A 20383-nucleotide genomic window follows, 5' to 3' on the forward strand; every position below is an offset into this window, starting at 1 on the left:
TAGTGGTTAGCACGTTCGCCTCACACCTCCAGGGTCGGGGTTCGATTCCCGCCTCCACCTTGTGTGTGTGGAGTTTGCATGTTCTCCCTGTGCCTCGGGGGTTTCCTCCGGGTACTCCGGTTTCCTCCCCCGGTCCAAAGACATGCATGGTAGGTTGATTGGCATCTCTGGAAAAATTGTCCGTAGTGTGTGATTGCGTGAGTGAATGAGAGTGTGTGTGTGTGCCCTGTGATGGTTTGGCACTCCGTCCAGGGTGTATCCTGCCTTGATGCCCGATGACGCCTGAGATAGGCACAGGCTCCCCGTGACCCGAGGTAGCTAGGATAAGCGGTAGAAGATGAGTGAGTGAGAGTGAGTTTGTAAACTGTGATATAAATACTGATGAAAATTTGGTTAAATCTACAACTAATTGTATTTAATATATAAGTTTTAAATATAAAACCTAAATATAAAAATATATATTAATTTTTTTTTAACTTACAAATTCAGTAAGTATAAATTAAGATTCAGTAATAGTTCATAATTTAATGTATGCATTTTAACACTAAAAAAGTTACCATACATAAATGTATTATATATGTAATGATTTTATTAAAGCATGATTCGATTGCAGATTCGATACATCAGGCGTATAAATTAGTCTGAATTTATTCATCTTCTACCGCTTATCCGAACTACCTCGGGTCACGGGGAGCCTGTGCCTATCTCAGGCGTCATCGGGCATCAAGGCAGGATACACCCTGGACGGAGTGCCAACCCATCGCAGGGCACACGCACACACACACACACACACACACAATCACACACTAGGGACAATTTTCCAGAGATGCCAATCAACCTACCATGCATGTCTTTGGACTGAGGGAGGAAACCAGAGTACCCGGAGGAAACCCCCGAGGCACGGGGAGAACATGCAAACTCCACACACACAAGGTGGAGGCGGGAATCGAACCCCGACCCTGGAGGTGTGAGGCGAACGTGCTAACCACTAAGCCACCGTGCCCCCCTAGTCTGAATTTAATTGATTGAATTATGAGGACTCACATATGTTAAGAATTATCTGCCTGCTAGCAGCGCTACATGGCTCTAAAATACGCTAGTATATTAGAGTTGTACAATATGCTGCTGTATTTTATGTAAAGTGAGTTAAGGGAGTGTGCTGGTTCTGCTACAGCTGTGTAAGCCAGTTTCTCAGAGTGTATTTATCCAGGTGCAGCTGCTGGCCTTCAATCAAGCCGGCTGTTTATGCTGGCAAACTCGGCTCTAATGCAGCAGGATCTTCAGCATACCCAGCACGATTGCTCGTGATGTACACCGGCACAGGGATACTATTTAGAAGGATATCAAAAGATGCTGTGCTTGCAAAGAGCCAGAGCTGCACATTCTTGTATAGAGTTATCTTCAAGCATGTAATTTAGATTTTTAAATATTAAACATGACCTACATGCACTGAAACGCTCAGTTCTTGATGGTCAGGAGACTACAACAGCACAGCAGTGTGCGTCAGACCGAGGAACGTCCTTGACATACCAAGTGTTGACTTCTTCCAAATTTTTTAAAGTCTATAAACAGAAGTAATGCAAATTAGCACCAAACGGACTCATTCACTATAATCATATCCAGATGCTGAGGTGTGAAATTTTTGCTATCACACAAACCATATTTAAATCACGGTTTTGATATATAAAGAACCCTTGAAATAGAAGTATATGTCCTGTTAGAGTGGTATTTTATTACAAGCTTCATAAAGAGGCTTCTACTTAGCTTAATTGTTCTGACACGCAAATCACTCCCAATCTGTTTTTGTGCCATTTTTATATCACTTTTATATCAACTGCACGTTCTGCCAACTGTTCGGTTGGCAAAGGCAAGTGGGTGAGCATCAGCAGCTGTGCCGCATATGCTCAATCTATAGAAACAAACACGATCGCCCCCGCATGAGGCGCGATTGACAGGTATGATTCATCTTGCGCTACCGGAGGGCACAAGAATAATAAGCACAGATAGATCATTTCCTATTGAGGAGCAAAGCATGAAGGCTAGCGGGGGATAGAGGCAAGATCATTGGCCTCCCACAGCAGCGCGCGTGACTCCCCACACACTCCACCACGTCGGGGTAAGATTAAAGCCACATGATCCCGTCACTCCTTTAATTCAAAAAAGTTCTGCGCTGTCTGGCTCGGCCTGAGATGAATCAACGCACCAGGCTCATCAGTGCTCCGGGTTTACCGTCGAGAATATTCAACAGAGTCAGTGGGGAGGATTAGTCTAGTGTCAAGAGCATTGTGAATGCCTAAATAGCAGTTCATTTCTTAAATCCAAGGACAGTGGAGTCTCATTTCTGCAGACAGCACAATGGGGAGAGCCATTTCAGCCATGATGAGGAGTAATGGCTTGAAACAATATTCCCTCGGGGCCTCAAATTGAAATCCGCAACTGTGAGATTGTTTCATCGCTGTTCAATTTGAGATGTCAAAACGACTTTGCCAGAGTCGACCGACTGCAATTCTGCAGACGGTTCAGAAAGAGAAGCTCTGTTCATTTGCAGAGATAGAAGTACACTTCATTTGCACAAACAGCTTCAGAGAGATGACTGGGTGACACTTCTGTTACAGATGGTATACTACAATCATTACTGCTGTCGAGCTTTAAACTTGGTGTATAGTTGTGTTTGTCTCGGTCTGTCCTTCAGCTCATTTTCCCTCTCTTCTGGTCATCTGGTCATTGACAAAAAGCCTATGAGTTTTAGATCCTTTCTATACAGTTTCAACTGGACCTGCTATCTTCACACTATCTTAAAGCAATGCATATTTTTCATTAACTATCAACTGAAGCACTTCAATAAAAAAGTGATATGCAGTCATGAGAATGAGTAACATTTAACTGCCCAGTTTTTCAATATTGGTATGATTATTTATACAAAAGCATATTCCATATGAGTGAATAGAAATATGAATGTGAAATAACGTATATGTGAGAGTAATAAAATATAATCATATATCTATTTTAGTATACACATTATTTTCCACCATATATTTCCAATTTATAATATACATAACATCAACAACAACTATTATTATTATTATTATTATTATTATTACACTATATTTTAGGGTTACAGGATCTGCCATTACATACAGTAATATAAAAGACTTATTTTTCTATATTTATAATTTAGTATTGGATTCTCCATTAGTGTCATTGAAGATTTTTTTTTTTTTTTTTTAAAAAAAATAATTTAAAAATATATAATAATAATAATAAAAATAATAATAATAATAATAATAATAATAATAATAATAAACTATACAAATTGTATCTATCACAATGCCATTTAAAAGATTATGCCAAATATTGACTTGAGTGCATTACCATTTAATGCATTTATAATAACAAACAAACAACTAAGTAAACAAATAAATACCTCATTTCAATCCATTAAAGCATCTTTGCTGTGTAATTTCTGTACATATAAAGCATGCACTGATTCCATTATTGCATCTAATCTGTTAAATTGACTGAACATAAATATTGAGAATGCATGTGTTTTATCTGAAATTAATGATAAGTGCATTCTTATTATTAACTATCCTAACTGTTCACACTGACTGGAGGAAGCCTGAGACATACTGTGAGCTGAGAGTCTGTTCCAGCAGGCAAGCAGATGAAGTTGACTTTAAGCTCCGGATTATGCAACACACGTTAAGTCTTGCAATAAATTACAAAAGAGAACATTTGAAATATGGAAGTCCACTCATATGAACAGGACCACTGCACACACACACACACACACACACACACACACACTCACACACACACTCACACACACACAAGCTGTCAATTGTATCATGAGCAGTGGACGGTTTCATCAGAATCTTTGTAATCTTGAACGCATCCGGATGCAATGTCTCTACATAGTTATGAAGTCTGTCATCACCTGCAGTCTTGAAGAAATATTGTAAACACACACACACACACACACACACACACACACACACACACACACACACACACACACACACACACACACACACACTAGAATGAAGGAAGCAAGTAGAACTTTGAGCACTAACTACTGCAGGGATCTCTCTCTCTCTCTCTCTCTCTCTCTCTCTCTCTTTTTCTCTCTCTCTCTCTCTCTCTCTCTCTCTCTCTCTCTCATTCACTCTTTCTCTCTCTCTCGCTCTCTCTCGCACTCACTCTCTCTCTCTCTCTCTCTCTCTCTCTCTCTCTCTCTCTCTCTCTAAAAGAAACACACAAATATTCCGAAATACTGTCCCTTATAGTCACATTACTGTCACGTGACTAATTCTGTGATTCCTTTGCATGTTGTTTCACACATTCCACATATAATGGATTTCCACATGAGTTATACATGATCTTTTATTCTCCATGCAAAATCTTCTTCACATAAGGAATGTGGCTTAAATTTTTCGATACTTTTCACGTTTCGCATGATGTCACAGGTTGGCTTGTGCAATTCACAAGTGCAATGTCATGCAATTTTACTTTGTTCTGCAAGACTCTGCCATTGTGCTTGGTTTATCTATTTCAACCACTGCGTGTGAAACGGTACGCGTTATGTTTACTTACGGTGAACGTTAATATGACAGATCCTATTTAATGTTGTTAGTAGATTGCTGATTGTAAACATGTTTGTAAACAAAAGAAAAAATATTAGTGTGCTGCAAATTACTATTCGCATGAATTGGCATAATCAAATCACTTACCACTTAAAAGGGACCCATAGCGTTCTTAATTTCTGTTCTGTAAAAGCCTAGAACCATAATTTATTTGTTTACTTTATTTCCCAATCACTGACTAACAAAAGCACTCAATTATCGTTTAATAGCGTTTAATGCACATAGTTGGTCTTGAAGGCAGCATCCATAATGAGTTTAATATACATATTAAGACAGTTTAATTCGATGGCAGTTTGTCTACATGCAGATTTCCATTAACCAGCCTCAGCTCCATGCTGCACCATGCTGTAGACAGCCATGGTCACTTCCTGTTGTGGAAAAATTGGCCAGAATCTAATTTAAATGCTCAGGAAAAGCAACCTGTAGAGAGAGACACAATGGAGCAGTAGGTTCAAGAGACCTTGTTCCCGTATATTATGTTGCCATGGTTATTTTTTGTATATAGGCTCTGCTCATGTCTCAGAAGCATTGAGCTGTGGAAAACTGGTCAAGACTATACACTGAGCTGTTCCTTTATTACTGGCATCATGAAATCACCTGGAATTATTAAATGTATAAATTTACAATTTGTTTATTTGATTAGATTCATTATTGTAATTTTTAATCCAGATATCACTGCTGAGAAATATTTATATTTAATCAACTAGCTAAAAATTAGGAAATAAGCAGCTATTTAAGGCAATTGAATTTTAATTTAATTTTCCAATTAAGTCAAAAAAACTAACTTGCTCAAATTTAATAAAAGCAGACACGTTAACATAAAGCAATGTATTCAATATCAGGTCATTAACAGACAGCCAGTAAACACTGTTACTGTTAATTCTCACAGTAGTGCACTGTATGTACAGTATAGTGTGTTAGCGATAGTGATGTGCTATGTGTATTAGTAAAATTAAGTACAATATCAAAATAAATTAAAAAGAAAAATGTTTTTAAAGATAACATTCAGATATACTGTATATTAATATCTTTCATGGCTTTGTCAAACAGCAAAAAAAAATAAATCATGGCTTTCAGTTTGGATTAGTATAAGATTATGAGTGCCAGGTTCATGGAAATCTGCTGCAGTAGCTAAATTATTGTGTGTTCTTTCACGTCAGCTAACATTTTATACTCACTTTAAAAGAACATCTGCATTTTTATGCAATTATCCAATCAGCTAATCACGTGGCAGCATGTAAGCAATGCATGGAATCATGCAGATACAGGTGAAGAACTTCAGTTCTAAATACACTAGAGTATCAGAAACTGTTGGTCTCCTGGGATCTTCACACAAAATAAAATAAGTCTATAGAGTTTAAACACAATGGTGTGGAGAAAAATATGCAGTAAGCAGCAGCTCAGTGAGTCGATATTCCCTGTTGATGAAATAACTACTCTTTACACCGGTGATGAGCAGAAAAGCAGCGGAAGTGCACATCGGTTTCTGTTCCACTCAACAAGACTGAAGCTGGACCGGGTACAGGATTACTGATATTGGACAGTGGAAGGTTTTTCCAGTTTTTTAAATATTTCAAAAAAATCCGGAGCAATTCACATTTCAAAAAAATATAATATGCATTTACATAGAGTATTTTTTTTTCTAGAATCTATATACACACGTGGACAAAATTGTTCCAAGGGATGTTCCATGAGTTTATTTTTTTAAATAATTCCGTTGAAGCATGGTTGAAAAGTTGAATGTCTGACTTTCATTGGTTAACATTCATAGAATTTTTATTTATTATTACTTTTGTCAGATTAAAGTTTTTTCTGTGACCATTGTGAGTTTTTCTTTCATTGACCGAAGGGTACCAACAATTTTGTCCATGTGTGTATATGTACAGTACTGTGCAAAGGTTTTAGGCAGGTGTGAAAAAATGCTTTCAGAAATATAAATAATGAGTGTTTATTTCTGTCAATTTACAAAGTGCAAAGTGAGCAAACAAAAGAAAAATCTAAATCAAATCAATATTTGGTGTTACTAACTTTTGCCTTTAAACCAGCATGAAGTGATGGCACGACCCCCACAGAGCCCTGATCTCAACATTATCAAGTGTGTCTGGGATTACATGAAGAGACAGAAGGATGTGAGAAAGCCGACATCCACAGAAGATCTGTGGTTAGTTCTCCAAGATGTTTGGAACAACCTACCAGCCGAGTTCCTTCAAAAACTGTGTGCAAGTGTACCTAGAAGAATTGCTGCTGTTTTGAAGGCAAAGGGTGGTCACACCAAATATTGATTTGATTTAGATTTCCCTTTTGTTCATTCACTGCATTTTGTTCATTTATGAAAATAAATGTTTAACACTTCCATTTTTTAAAGCATTCTTTGTTTACAGCATTGTTTCACACCTGAATGAAACTTTTGCACAGTACTGTATAATCTATTTTTCTTATGTCATCTAAATGTACATTATTCACAGTTGTAGTATACAGTACTTACTAGGCACATCTGTAAAAATAAATAAATGAATAAATAAATAAAAAATCAACTGATATAATATGTCATATATATTCATTCATTCATTCATTTTCTACCGCTTATCCAAACTACCTCGGGTCACGGGGAGCCTGTGCCTATCTCAGGCGTCATCGGGCATCAAGGCAGGATACACCCTGGACGGAGTGCCAACCCATCACAGGGCACACACACACACACTCTCATTCACTCACACAATCACACACTACGGACAATTTTCCAGAGATGCCAATCAACCTACCATGCATGTCTTTGGACCGGTGGAGGAAACTGGAGTACCCGGAGGAAACCCCCGAGGCACGGGGAGAACATGCAAACTCCACACACACAAGGCGGAGGCGGGAATCGACCCCCCAACCCTGGAGGTGTGAGGCGAACGTGCTAACCACTAAGCCACCGTGCCCCCCTATGTCATATATATGATTTATATTTTCATCTTTTTTACACTATGTTTAGGAGAGCTACTGTAAGCACACTCTCCTCTACACAAACAAATTCCTTGTATGTGTGAGCACACTTGGCAAATAAAGCTGAATAAATTTTTAGCTCATTTTATACAACTGAGCCTTAGGGCCTTGCTCAGGGGCCCAGCAGTGGCAGCTTGGTGGACCGTTCCCAACCTTCTGATCTGTAATCCAACACATTAACCACTTAATCTACCACATCCCACAGCCCCAAATACAATTTAAAGCTTTTTTCTAGATAGAGGACGCTAGAAAAATAAGCATTGAAGGAGACATCGCACATCTGGAGCACTAAAATTTTAATGGGTTTAAAGCTATTCATTAACATAAAGTAAAAATAAATAAATAAATGATAAACAACACAAGATGCCATCTAGGTTTGATAGCTCACATTGAAAAGCATGCACTACATATACCTACTAAACTAATACTGAACTGCGATTAGAGTTAACATCTTCACACTGAGACACAATATATAATACTGATTATTTATAAAATTATTATAAAAACAAACAAGAAAACTTCTTAGCTGATACAAAGGTTCACTCATGTCTTAACAATTTTGTTATTATTCCATCATTAAAGATAGCACGATCCAAACTCAGGGAATAATTAAGCTGACATTTACAAGTGCACACGTACTATAATTAATTAATATAGAGAAGCAGAGAGAAGGACACATACATAAGCACTGCATTTATTAAATCTTCTGACCAAACTGAGTGTTATTAGAACATACAAAATTATTCAGGGTGTTTTATTCACCTTGAAATTCAATTTTTAATTAAATCATTAATTTTTAAGGTCATTTTTTACCTTTACAATTTGATCGCAGTGTTTGAAAACACTGATTTTATTTTTTCCTTTTGAGCATGATATAAGATGTATGATAGGGTTTGTTATTAATGAAAACAAAGGCCAGCATGCACAGACACTTTGATAAAAATCCATTTGTCCACAAAACATGGAAGACATCAAGCGTAAAAATGTCCTTGACATCAGAGATGGCAAATTGGCCCTGAGCTGAAAGGATTGGTTCAATCATCCTCTGACCGTATAATTAGTAATTAGGCTGGGATTAAAGTCAACTCATGAAGGAAGAGTGTGGCCAATTTAAATCAGCATATGAAATTTGATTAAATTAATGGGAAAAAAATTGAAATATTAATGTTCGGGTTTGCAGCCAGGTCCCAGGTCACAGGCATCAATCATGAGCTATTTGAACTTTCCTTAATTACAGACTCGAAGGGATTCAAGAGGAAAGACACATGCATCGCCTGACATTTCACTTGACTTTCTTTCTTTCTTTCTTTCTTTCTTTCTTTCTTTCTTTCTTTCTGTCTGTTCTTTCTGTTCTTATTTCTCTTCTCCCTCTCTCTCTCTCTCTCTCTCTCTCTCTCTCTCTCTCTCTCTCTCTCTCCCTTTCTCTCTCTCTCTCTCTCTCTCTCTCTCTCTCTCTCTCTCCCTCTCTCTCTGGCAAAACTCCAGTATCTAATATTAATGATTTTAGAATTTTACTGCTTAACATATCCAACACCTCATGCCTGATTATTGCATTGTCATAAAAGTAAGGTATTAAGGTAAGTAATATCAATAACAATTATCACTAAATATACTGTATTTGCCTAAAATTTCAACAAATTAAACAATTCATAGATATTATGAGTAGATATTAAGGATATCAAATATGTACTTATTTTCTTGGTTCACTTTTTAAAATGTAATTTTAATGTCATGCATTAATCAAGATCATCTTCAGTAACTATTTTATCCTTGTCCAGGATGAAGTGGATCCAGAGCCTTTCCTGGTAATTACTGATTAATTAATGACTAATTAAAATTGTTATCAGAATAAGAAATATTCTATCAGGATTTGTTTTCTGAATGACACACATGCAGTTTTCAGCCTTGTCAGAAAATCTCAGATTCCTGATTCATTACCTTGTCAGAAAATCTCCAGATTATTTTTTGGACTCCTCCAGAATCAGTCACACTACCATAAATAACCTGAATACACAAACAAGCTATAGCGATGTCTCGCTCCACTATTATGTCTGTGACAATTCAAATCCTTTGTTCTCTGCTTTTTTGTCTTCTTGTTTTGCTTTTGCTTGTTTATCATGAGCTCATTAGTCTTTTCTAGTTTGTGTCTGTTTGCCGATCCCCTGACCCTTAACCTGTCTATTGTTTTGAGCAGTCTCCTGCTTTTGTTTGCCTGACTGGTGTTAAATAAATTCCACAGTATAATCTTGAATCTGGTTCCAAAAAAAAAAGCATATTTCAGAGATGCAGTAGCTCAGTAGGTAAGATGGACTGCTGCTCAAAAGTTCAGATCCCACCACTGCCAGGCTGCTATTGTTGGGCCCTTGAGCAAATCCCTTAACTATTAACTGCTCAGTTGTATAAATAAGATAAATGTAAGTCGCTCTGGAAAAAAATGACAAAGCATGTAGACGGAAAATAACTTCCAGTAAACATTGTGTGCTTTTTTTACGACTGTCTTTTGCAAATGATCTTTACAATAGACAGTCATTAAAACTTGCCAAAGACACATAATAAGAGGACATTGTTAGTTGTTACCTTCTGAGATTTTAGTGTTCACACCCATTTTGTTTTGTAATATTTTAAAGATTTTTTTGTCGTATCTAAGTTAGAGTTAGAGTTTTTATTTTTTTGACCTGTAAACCTCTATTCTTCACTAAGAGATATTTAATCCACTTTTTTACCTCCTTTTTTTGTACCTCATTTTTTTGTTACATCTGTAGACATTACCAACCCAATGAGATCACTACACCCTGCAACCATTTTTGAAACAATCACTTCTATATGTTACAATTGTAGATCTACAGGCTGAAATTTGAACCTTGGCTCTTAACAGCAAGCCGTTTCAATAAATCTAGCACATTCACATAAATGACTAGAGGCTATTTAGCGGAGACTGATACTGAATGTGCATAAAGGAATGAGGCACTGAGACTCTTTGATTCAATCAGTAGGGAACCTTGTGAATGTACAATCAACCTCTCAATGACTATTTCACTTTCATATCAAACTTCTGTCAAACACTGGCTCAAAGCTCAAGTTGAAAGTTTCAGTTCCCGTCAAATGTGCAATTGGATTCTTAACTTTATGACTATCATTAACATATGCAGCCTGAATTGAATTAATACGTGGCTGTGATATGTGGAACTCTTCAAAGCCCGACTGACAACCATAAATTTTCAAAATTGCTGAGAGAGATATTGGGATATTAAAATAACATTTTTATTTCATTAAGGCATTGAAATAAAACCTTGACTGTACCTCACCTTTTTACCATAAAGAATTCACAGCTAAAAGAAGACAAGAAATGTGAAACATTATGCAGTACTTTAAATTGTAAGCTTATTTTTGCACTTGTTAATATTTTAGAAATCAAGACAATAAAAAACAATAAAGAGAAATAGTAATAATAGGCTAAAAGTCAGTGTTCTTATGCTGGTATACAGTCAGGGGTAGATTATATGAACAAGCTTCCTGATCTCAAACATTTGTAGGACTATTAACAGCTTAGAAAGATTTTTTTTTCCATATGTTGGCGCCATCTGATATCTAGTCTTGCCTGTGTGTGTACATATGTGTGCCATCAGTGTTGCCAAGATCTTTTCACTGTAACAAACACGCGCTCATAGTCAGTTGAAGATAACATTGTAGTCTAGTTTGCATATTCTTTGAGTCATGCCGATTATTGATTATTTACATATCAAAACAAGTTATGTGATTAAGGAAGAGTTTCTGAAGACAGTGAAGAAGTATCAACTTCATGTAGTGTCAGTGAGTAGTGTGAAAGAGGGATAAAGTTAGAATGGAAATTATAATGGAGTTCACGTTTATTACTTGGGAACAGTGATCAGTGGTTTTTCATTTGAAAAAATTGTGTTCAGTGATTTTTTCATTTTGAAACAACGGTGTTCAGTGATTGGTCATTTGAAACAACGGTGTTCAGTGATTGGTCAATTTGAAACAATGGTGTTCAGTGATTGGTCATTTTGAAACGGCTGTGATCAGTGATTGGTCATTTTGAAACAACGGTGTTTAGTGATTGGTCAATTTGAAACAACAGAGTTCAGTGATTGGTCATTTTTAAACAGATGTGATCAGTGATTGGTCATTTTGAAACAGCTGTGAACGGTGATTGGTCATATTGAAACAATGGTGTTTGGTAGGTAATTGGTTATATAAGCTGGAGAGTCACATTAAGTCCAGTCTCAGTCTCTAACCTATGTCCAAAATGTTGCTAAATTTGTTGCTGTCAGAGAAGCGGGGGTGTTTTCATGAATAAAATTAAAACAGAACACAACCAAAAGCGGGAAACACTGGGGGGAAAGAAAACCGAAACTCAAAAACAAGACAAAGACCACAAAGACATTACTGAGACAAAACAAAGACGAGAATTCTAAATAAATAAGGAAACCAATTAGACACATAAGGGACAGGTGTGCTGAGGCGGGAAAGAATGGACAAGGGCAGGGCAGACACGTGAACACAAAACTTATACAAAAAACACGTCAAAAAGTCCAGGCTAGATCCTGACCGTTGCTAGGTATTTTATGTTGCTAGGGGCATAAAAGTTTGTTGCTAAGGGCCTAAAGGTTCTCCAAGTTGCCAATAATTGTAAGGCAGCCACTGTTTGATACTGTTAATGGATTTAGTAATGTACTGCATGTGAGGAAGCTCATAAATTAAAGACACCTAATCACACTGATTGCAATACTGATGGAAAAGATTTCCACCATGGTTTTACAAATTTACACAAATGTATAAATGATCACACAATCCAGTTCATCCAAAATGCAATGGATGATCATTCCTACCAGCTTGATTAGTGAACGCAATTCTCTTCTTATTGAGATTTATGCTAGGAAATCCAGCAAATTTACTCTCACACCTAAGAGTCCCTAAGAGTTTGATATGTGATGGTGCTGACATTTCGGCTAGTCTCAGCACATGTGTTTGAATGGTCTCAGTAGGGAGTGTGTGTCTGCCTCAGAACGGCTACAGACTGGATTTTAATTGTTTTATCTCACTGTCTCGTATTTCTGTCAGTTTATCCATAGTGTAAACTCATCACACTACAATTAACTCAAAAAAAAAACAGGTTCACATCATAAAAGTTGTTTGTGACAATTTGGAGTCTAGGGTTAAAATAGCATTTCATAATACAAAAAGCAGAGTAAATACATCTGTCCCTTACCAAGAGATGGTTATTAGCTTGTAAAATTCGACTAGTTATTAATTATTTGTTATTATTAATCAGTTTGATATTATTAATAAGTTATTATTAATTGGTTTATTATGATAACACGCTACTACTGCTGAATTCTGATTGTCAGAAGGTGCTGATTAATTTTCTAGTGCTGGCTTTAATTTTAATCACATTTTTCTTAATCACAATTGTAATATCAAGGCGCTCATTATGATTATATTCATCAGATTATATTATAATTTTCTAGTAACAGCTGTACTATAGGGCCAGTAGTATGTTACCTTCACACCCGTTTGTGGTTATATACAGTATACTGTAAGCACATAATTGTATAGGATGTCTAGGTACGCTGTAGCATTACAACTTCCTTTCAGAGAGACTGGTGAAAGAACGGCTGCTACCTTAGAGGGAACAGGAACTAACTCAATTTGCGAACATTGCACAAGTTTAAATGTAACTACAGCGAGCACAGAGTCGTCTCTCCCAACTTTGGCTCCCAGTTTGGAAACAATGTCCATCACAACATCCATGGCATTCTTCAGTGACATTTATACATATACAGTATAGACCCTGTATAAACAGACGAAGACTAACGCTTGTTGTTCTTTAATAAATTTAAAAAAAAAAGTGTTATTTCAAGTAGTAAAAATAGTCAAACACTGTATGCAGAGATATTAATTGTGAAAAAAATGTTCATATGTTTGCTTTTATTAATATTATGTGATAATATTAGATAATAGAAATATTAGATAATAGAAACTTCTACCTGTTCTTTGCCTTTATAACCGCCTTAAATGCAATTTGATTTTCAACAGCTTTTGGAATTTTTGGAGGCCCACCTAATCACTATAGCCTAGCATCTCTCTCTCTCTCTCTCTCTCTCTCTCTCTCTCTGTACTCCTTTTTCTCTGTGACATTTTGTAAATAGAAATTCTTCAGATCAGTTATATAGACAAAGAAGGTCACATTTTAGATATATAAAAGTATAAATAGTTGTCTTTCTGTATTAATTAGGGCTACTCTTCTTTGTCGTCGTCTTCTTCTTCTTCTTCGTCATCTTCTTCTTCTTCTTCTTTTATTATTATTATTATTATTATTATTATTATTATTATTATTATTATTATTATTATTATTATGCACTAAAGAAAACATAAAGTGCAAAAGACATTGAAAAACTATTAATTTAGATGGTGCAGAATTCCCCTGACATGAAACTTCTCAGGAGATTGTACATCTCAATAATGATCAAAAACATGTTGACATGTGTAAACAATATGGCCTCCACATGTCAATCAGCTCCAAGGATGCAGAACCTAATTTACTGAAACAACTGCAACTCATTATTGCTTTTATGGATTTGCACAAAACTTGAAAGGCATCCACAGTAGATTCTGAGGTCATACTAAATGACCTACTCCAGACTACTCCTCACTCCACACTGCTCCTCACAATGCACCTCACTCCCTCCAATCTAACTAAAACTGCTCGACTGGTACCACCATCTCTCAGGTCAAAAGGTACAGTAGGTATATAGCAAGACTCATTTCTGTTCTGGCAAACGAAGTGGTGGAATGGACCTCCCCTAGATGCCCCAGTCCCTGGCTATTGGCCTATATCTTCCAGAAATACTTAAACTAGCATTTATTTTCAACTCTGAACAGATTTTAGGTTGATGGTACCCTTAATCTCTAATCTAGTGACCCAGTGTTAATATATTCATTGATAGAGACTTCAAAGCACTTTTGTACACCGCTCTGGATAAAAGCGTCTGCAAAATGCCATGAATGAACCATGAACAAATTATTGAATGCTATTGTATATACCATGTTGTATATACCATGATGGTATATTGTATATACCATTTGGTGTATTCCAAGGCTGTGTGAGTAATTCTACATAGCTCTGAGAGTTTGTGTGCATGAGAACTGGTTATACAGGGGGTGTGAAGAGTCAAAAATGTGTGTATGTTTATTTAATGAGCAACTATAAGTGTAAAAAGTATAAGTAAAAAAAAAATGATGATCTGTGTTCATTGAAATGCAGGCATCCAGAGAGCATCCATGCTACGTGCAGAGAATAAATATAGGAATTGGATTTATGAAATATTAAAGTCAAAGCACACAAAATCTAAATGAAGTAGGAATTGGTAGTGGCCAGGCAGCCTGTCCTAGAGTAAACATTTTAAAAGGCAGTAAGGAGCTACATGGAGTTTTGTGTTCAGGTGCTGGACTGAGAATAAACTTTCATCCTCTCTGTTACATGCCCAGAAAAAGGAGTCTAGGGTTGGAGTGATGCGTAACAGAATAAAAAAAAAGGTGGAGTAGTGGGTGTGTGTGTGTGTGTGTGTGTGTGTGAGAGAGAGAGAGAGAGAGAGAGAGAGGATCCACATCTCAACCCCAATCCCATCACCAAAAAGAGAATCTCACTATGCATCTCAACTCAAAGATAGCAGAGCTCATTTATTCTCATACAAGAAGTGCTGGAGGGTTTAAAGACTTCAACTCTCTTACCATCAAACAGGAGAAAACAAGATCAAAAAGAAATAGCACCCCCCACTCTACTGTCCCCTTTCCAAATTAACAATAAATCTCAAACACATAAAGAATAAAAATATAAGTGTTACAAATATTAAGTTAAAAAACTTCCAGTTACATTGGTTTTTAATTCCAAATACAACAACAACAAAAAAAATCAAACAAAGTAATCAGTAAACGATAAAAACGTCTGAGCTAGATAGAAAAAGCCCCCAAAACAGTTTACACACTCTCATACACACTCTCTTTCTCTCTCTCTCTCTCTCTCTCTCTCTCTCTCTCTCTCTCTCACACACACACACACACACACACACACACAGACACACACACGCAACCACACACACACACACACACACACACACATATCTCCTCTCAACTTCCAATCATAGCTGAGGATCAATCATTAATGTCAGGTCCCAGCTATGACCTACGTGCAAGTACAGGGAGAGAGAGAGAGAAAGAGAGCACGCGCGCGCGCGCGAGAGAGAGAGAGAGAGAGAGAGAGAGAGAGAGAGAGAAACAAAAAAAAACAAATACATCCTAAAAGGTAACACCACAAATGAACATTATACTTATTAAATTCTATCTTGCGGCTTATTCACAAGTGTAGGGCTTGTAGTGTGATTCTTACTGGGAAAAAGAGGAAAAAGAAAAAATTCCTCCAAATTTGTTTGTAATTAGATTGTAAGTAGTTTGCAACTAGTCTTGTTTCGTGTTGTATGGACTGGAAAAAAAACACGTCAAAAATGTATATATTTTGAAAAATTTTAATGGTACAGCTTCTCTTTATACAGTATGCCTGTATATACATGGATTGATCTGAATAAATGACTTTAAAATTGATTTATCAATTTTAATTTCTTGAAAAAATTTGCCAGTGCAGCAGCTAGAGATTCAACTGACTATGAACACATTATTGAAATCGAACAGAAAATATGTTCTAAACAGATGTACTGTATATAGGAATATCAGTCATCTGGTTTAGACTGGAGATGTGCATGGGGACTGCAAATCTGTGGGATATAACAAAAAAAAGCCACTTGAGCAGAAGCTCTCATGCGGCTACGAGGAGTTAGATATGAAGCTTGAGGGATGAACAAAGACCATGTGGAATAATATGAATATCTGATGCTGAACAATGTACTTACTGTGTGTTTTCATGCATCCTTAGTAACTGCCTGGTCAAAGTGTTTTAAACTAGACAAATATTTTGTTTATATTTTAAGAAATAGAACCAATTGAGTTTGTTCAGAAATACTTGCACGCATCTCTAGTTATCTCGAGTGAGCTGTGAGCTAGCTGAGTTTTAAGAACTTTCAGAGACATAATTCACAGATCATGCTGACAGTGTTGGCATTTCTATCTCTCTGGGTTTTCCCCCAGTTATTTCCAGTGTTTCTGAAAACATAAGGTTAAAAGGCAATGTCCAGTCTGGGTTTAGATTTGCATACAAATACAGATATTTACAAAGATTATCAAAGATCCAAGTGAAATAGCTTCATTACTTTAACAAGAAAAACTGTATTTATCTACAGGGCAGTTTGGTCTTATTCCATAAATCCCATCCATGTCTGCTATTGCTGCTAATAAAATATATTAAGCTTTGTTTCCTTTCTAGGATACATGCTGACAGAGCAAGATGTCCATTCATTCATTTCTTTTTTTCTGCAAGACCATAACAATCAGCGGAGGTTTTCAAACCATTGTAGGCAACAGAATATTTGCTGTGAACTCTGGCCTAAACCTGTCACAGTCTCTTTGGAGCATTTGATGGGGTCTCGCCACAGATCAAAAGAAGCTAAAGCATGTGAGATGAAGAGGAATGAGATAGACAGGAGCCGGCGATCCGATCAGACAAGGGCAAGAATGCGAACTGATCTGAACTGATGTGTCTTTATGGACATTGTGTCTTTATGGACATACAAAATGAGCATGCATTGAACATACATTTAACCTTCGGAAGCATTTTGTACTTTCACAAGGGATACGAATAGAGCAATAAATCTTCATATTGAGGGAAGAATAAAAAAATAATGGTCACGGATTGGAGGAAGACGGTTTGTAGTGCAGATTAATTCATTAATTATTATCATCTTCTTCACTGACCTGAATAAAATACTCTTAAGATTAAGATGCTACTATAAGATAAACAATTTATTTTTAAACTTGCAGACATAAAACTTAATTGCATAGATATTTACTGATTATTTTTCTTTTATTTCTATTATTAGATTTGTGTTTTCTGTATTTGTTTTATTTGCCTTAATGTTTATTGTTGCTACAGGATTAATTTACTACAGGAATATTTTATTTTATGAAATCAGAAGCTTTTTATTTTCTTGATCTGCTGTAACTAATTCTTAGGATACATTTTTCTACTGCAACAGAAACAGAAGACGCTGCTACAGAAGTGAAGTACCACGCTCTCATAGTATCCTTGGCACTTTTTTATATCTGGTATCTTCACAACTTGGGTTAAGTAAGTAGGTCTGTGCTGAATATGAAGTGCTGCTGACTGATTAACTAAAACGTGTTATTTTCTGGTGAAAAGTGACTTACAGGTGACAAACTGTGACTGTGAAATTTGCGACCAGCTTTGCATCTAAAATAGTGAAATGGTGGTTAGCGTTGAGCAAACAGGCTGACATACTTGTGCATAAACTCTCCAAACAGTTAAAGCTTGGAAAACCTTTGCTTGGCCTTTTTCAGTCCAGTGTTGGTGAGCTTCAGATTCCAGTTCTTGGCTGACAGCCGTGGAAACCCAGGGTAGTCTTTTCTTGTAGCTCATCCATCTCAAAGTTTGGCATGTTGTTGAAGCTTATCTGATTACCACAGATGTACAGTAAAGAGTGATTATTTGAGTTACCACAGACTTCTAGTCAGCTCAAACTAATCTGGTGATTCGATGACTGTTATGGACACCAGAGGTTGATGACCTCAGAAATGCTGCTTCCTAGGTGGTTTTTGTAACAATCCATGGTGTGGTTCTTGGTGCCACACTACCTGTATTTAAGAAACTGCACTGTAGCATGTGGACAGTAGTCAGAAATACATTCTCTGAAGGTGGATTATGAATAGGGAATGTAAACATGTTAATGAACACCAGTTGGGCTATGCAGTTTTTCAGGATTTAACCCAATAATCCATCTTCATATTCATACTTGGGTTGGTTCTGAATTCTAGTACTCTAAACCCAGCATGGTAAATTAAATAAACAACTCACGTTTAACTCACGTTTAGCCCAGTATCAGGTCTCTCCACTAGCTTTCAATACATCTTCAGGTGGTGTTGGGTGGATTCCATGCTCATGATAGTTTTCCTAAGGATAATATATAGAGTGAGAACAGAAGTAAACCCAGTACAGTGCCCTGTGGTACACCGTATGAATATGCAAACTAACTTTGATATAATAATATCATCATTTTTCAATTAAATGTTTTCAATCTCAGATGAACAGTCATGCAATAAATATAAAAACCCAGCCCAATGTTTTGGTACCCTTTTAATTCTTTATTTACACTTGTGTTTGTTGTTTTCCATGCTATAACCAAGCTGTTCCTGTAGACCAAAATTCTCCAAAGCTGTTAAATTCATTACTGTACATATCCATCGGAGTGATCACTTCATTTTCGAAAATTATACTTAGCAAAGGCGAATTGGAAACAGGAATCTAGATGCTGTTTTAAGTGTGGTTAAATGAGTAATAGCATATTGGAAGTGATCTGTCTGGGGTTAGAATTTGATAAAGAGCACATGTATGTGGTATCAAATGAGCATATGTTACTAGATATTTTAAATAAAAAAAATATTAAAAAAATGCAAATCTAACCAGAGCTGAAGTCAGAGAGAGTGAGATTGAGAGCAACATTTGATTATGATTTTAAACTTATTTCAAACTTAACCTGAAAAATACATAAATTATGAAAGAGACAGAGAGGGTGGAGAGAGAGAGAGAGAGAGAGAGAGAGAGAGAGAGAGAGAGAGAGAGAGAGAGAGAGAGAGAGAGAGAGAGAAATTCAGTGCATCACACCATGTCACCTGTATCTTTGCTGTTGGTGACTGTTTGGCTCACTGCCATCTTGGCTAGAGGAATTAACCTGCTGAGGTCAACAAAGCTGCAAACCTAAGAGTGTAAGGAGATGAGATTTTATTTTTCTCCTCCTTTACTTCTATCTCCTCTCAGCTGCATTTGAATCGTGCCTTTTGTTTGACTTGAAATAGGAAACTGAATAATATATTATTCAGTTATATAGTTATATATATTATATCCTATATATATATATATATAAGTGTATTAAGTGTATCTTGTTCATTATATCTAATGAGCATGAAAAGTGCTTTTAAAAAATCTGATGTTTGTAAATCACTATATTAGTAATGACCTGAATAAAGATATATTGGAAAATGTTGATTATTTTATATGTCCTGTTTCTGTCATTACTAAATAGTGAACAGGATATGGGGTGATGAATGAGTCAGTCAGTATTGACAGTGACACAGAGCCAGAAGCCCAGCAGAGCCACGCGTGTTCATGCAGAGATGTTTATTCATTACCATCAAGAGCTGTTGAGAGAAAGCCAGACACCTGCCCCTCCCTTCTTCCCTCTCCAGGAGTCATCTGCTCTCTCCATCACACCGGAGCATCTGTTAAGTTGCAGAAAGTTCTACAGAGTGAAGCAGATATTTATTTTCAGACAGTAGCTTGAAATGTGTCTATTTACAGTATTTAACTTCAGAAAGATGTTTAACAATGGATAAATTTAGCACTGATACATTCACAGAGTTTAGTGTTTAATGACAGTTGAATTTTTCTTTTAAATTGATAAATATATTGTTCACTACTAAGTATTGCAAAAAAAAAAAAAAGGAAGCAAAAAATAAAAAGAAAATGCTAAATTTTTTGCATAAAAAATACTTTCTATATTAGGTATGTTCTAAAAATAATAAAAAATAATAATATATATATATATATATAT

Source organism: Tachysurus vachellii, chromosome 3 (assembly GCF_030014155.1).
Source record: "Tachysurus vachellii isolate PV-2020 chromosome 3, HZAU_Pvac_v1, whole genome shotgun sequence".
Lineage (NCBI taxonomy): Eukaryota > Metazoa > Chordata > Actinopteri > Siluriformes > Bagridae > Tachysurus > Tachysurus vachellii.